At 34.7% G+C, this 2,752-nt stretch overlaps 1 long non-coding RNA gene across 1 annotated transcript; it reads right to left on the reverse strand.

The window, feature by feature from the left end:
* Positions 1 to 564: 564 nt before the first annotated feature.
* Positions 565 to 1,135, reverse strand: LOC116722549 (uncharacterized). The gene is made up of 2 exons (XR_004339779.1): positions 767 to 1,135; positions 565 to 734 (listed from the first exon to the last, which is right to left on the reverse strand). It is a non-coding gene; the product is annotated as an uncharacterized LOC116722549 (long non-coding RNA).
* Between the last annotated feature and the right edge of the window lie 1,617 nt (positions 1,136 to 2,752).

Consider the following 2,752-nt stretch of genomic DNA (forward strand, 5'->3'; position numbering starts at 1 on the left):
CAAACTTCAGTGTTGTTGTTTTTGGTTGGACATTTATTGCCATATCTCCACCAAATGTATGTAATGACATCCAAGAAGATACATGTTGTTCTCATTTGATCTAGCATATGTTTCCTAACATTTCATTAGCTTGTGCTAGTGTTCTGCTGCACATTTTAAACAGATTTATACAGCATTGAAGGCTTGGGCAGTGAGGCCATGCTGCTTGAATGCATTGCTTATTGTTTTCACAGAGAACAAAACTGTTTCTGCTATTTCCAGACCTTTCTGATGCTTTCTCTGAGCAGTTCTGACTCTCGAAAAACTCTTCTCATCATTTAGTTTAACACATCTGTCATACAGTACATATTCTGAGGACCAGGTTAATGGTGCTCAATTGAGTATTCAAGAGTTTCAAAATTCGCCGTTCACCAATGCTGTCAGTATGTTTTGCTACAATAATGTAGTAATGGTCTGGAGTGAGTAGACCATAAACTGGGACTCAAAAAGTTTATATTAATTTGCTCTTAGAGGACCACATTCTAAATACTAACGACATTCAATTATATCCTTGACTTGCAATGGCTTTTTCTTCAAAATTTCAATACTTATTCCCTGATTAATTCCCCCTTATCACACATAATTTATAGCCTTATTTGATTAGATTTTATTGCATGTTTGCATGAATTACTAGGCTGTTTCTGATATAGTCCATATCTATAGCACTATTAGAAATACATATACTAACCTCCCCCCTCCACACTCCCATACACACACACACACCCACACACACACACACACACACACAAAACATTGACATATTAAACATCTATTTTCCCCACAGTAGAAGAAAAGTGTGCTGTAACAGCATCCAACCAATAGCATCTCGCAATCTCGGAAAATATGAATTTATCATCCTTACTTTTCACAAAATAGTTCAATTTAGCCATGTAATCATTTTACTTTCTTGCAAATAATAAAAAGTGAACACACTGACATTCTGTCTCTGCTGATTAAACATTGAACTTTTATATGCTTGCGCTTTGATTTTATTTCAGTTGTGTTGATTTTAAGCCAATTTTACCTGTTGTGTCATATAAAATATATATCAGATTACAAAAGGTGAAAGTAAAGCATGTGATGTATTTTTTTATTCCAAAGAGGATTAATCAGCATGTGCAATTTCTGACTAGTGTGTTTACTGTGTAAAACAAACAAGTAGCTTCATTCATTTAAATCCCGTCTTCATTCATGTTAATCGGTTGTTACTCATATGTGAACATTGTACACTCTATTTTATAATTTTTTCCCAGCACTATTTATTCTGTATAAAATGATATATGTGTGTAAATAAACTGTTCTTCATGTTCCGACTGTGTTGCTCTCATATTGCAAATGTTGTTTCTGAAAGCTCAGATTGTGCAAAACTTTGCAAACTGCTGCATGTGAGGCAAAAAATTTCCCAGAGCAGCTTATCTAAAGCAGGTCACTTTTATCTCTGGTACAACTCTCTTTACTTGAACTCATGTGACTCATCCCTGTTTCGTTTCTGACGCTCTCCACGCGTTAGCTGTTAATGACCGTTAGGCAGAGGAAATAAAGCTGTAAGCCTGAAGCTGTCAGCACTACATAAATGAGTCAACGTCTTTAACATTGTGCTGTGTTGCTTTAACAGATTTTACAGTGATGGCTGTCACATAAAAAAGGTTACACGGTGTCACTTGCCTGAGATTGAGTGGATGCAATTATAAACTGCTAGCTAAAAATAGATATAATTATAGAAGTTTTAGTCATTTTCATTCAACTCTTTAAGAGCGATGCATTATAGTATTCATTCAGTAAAGGCAACATTTAAAGAGGCATTTAAGTATTATATTTAAAAACTATGAGGTTGGATTTGTTTTCGAAAGCTTATAGTAAAAACATAAGCACATCCAATGAAAAGCAAATGATGAATAAAATTGAACTGCAATGAAACTGAGTCTACAGGAAAATCAAATGCATCACTATCCAACATCCTTGGTTTTCCCCTAATCTCTTTATATTCTGCATCCATGCACTTAATCTTTCTTCCAATCTTTTAAAGTGATGTCTCCCTTTTCTGGACAATGGGAATGGCATATTTACTTTTTTTCTGTCATGGCGTATGACTGAAAAATGTTCCTCCTTTGCACCCAAAGATTGTCCTAGTCCTTTGCCCAGAATTAGGTCAAAATTAAAATGGTTTCTTTAGGAAATTGATTACTCATAAAATGTTGCACATGTACTGTAAGTTGCAGTCACATTGTTTTTCATCTTGCTGCCTATGGTGAGTTGCATAAAACAAAAATTTATGTTGATTCAAACGTGATATGGTGATATTCTGGTGATATGATTGGCTACAGCGATTATGTATTTCCCTGTTTATGAGTTGAATCTCTTGGTGCACTGAGGTGACATTTGTTGTAAACTAGTACTATAAAAGTAATCTGAATTGAATTATATTGCATTCCCTTACATGCTACCTCGGCAAATTCTTCCCAAGTAAAATATTTATTAAAAGTTCGGGTGACAAAAGATTAATTGCAAGAGCTATAGGCTACCTTTGCACCTGCTTTTACACATGAGAGAGATTACTCAAAGCTTGAAGCATGAAGAAAAAAAAACTTTGCAGTCTACAAAGAAAACCTAAGCAAACCTCAGAAGCATCCAGAAAATACAGAAAAAAGACCAGATGTGAGTTTCAAATTATTTGACCAGATAACTTTACATACAGAGAACCTCCAACAAATGA

Source organism: Xiphophorus hellerii, chromosome 7, assembly GCF_003331165.1.
Source record: "Xiphophorus hellerii strain 12219 chromosome 7, Xiphophorus_hellerii-4.1, whole genome shotgun sequence".
In the NCBI taxonomy this organism is placed as follows: Eukaryota; Metazoa; Chordata; class Actinopteri; order Cyprinodontiformes; family Poeciliidae; genus Xiphophorus; species Xiphophorus hellerii.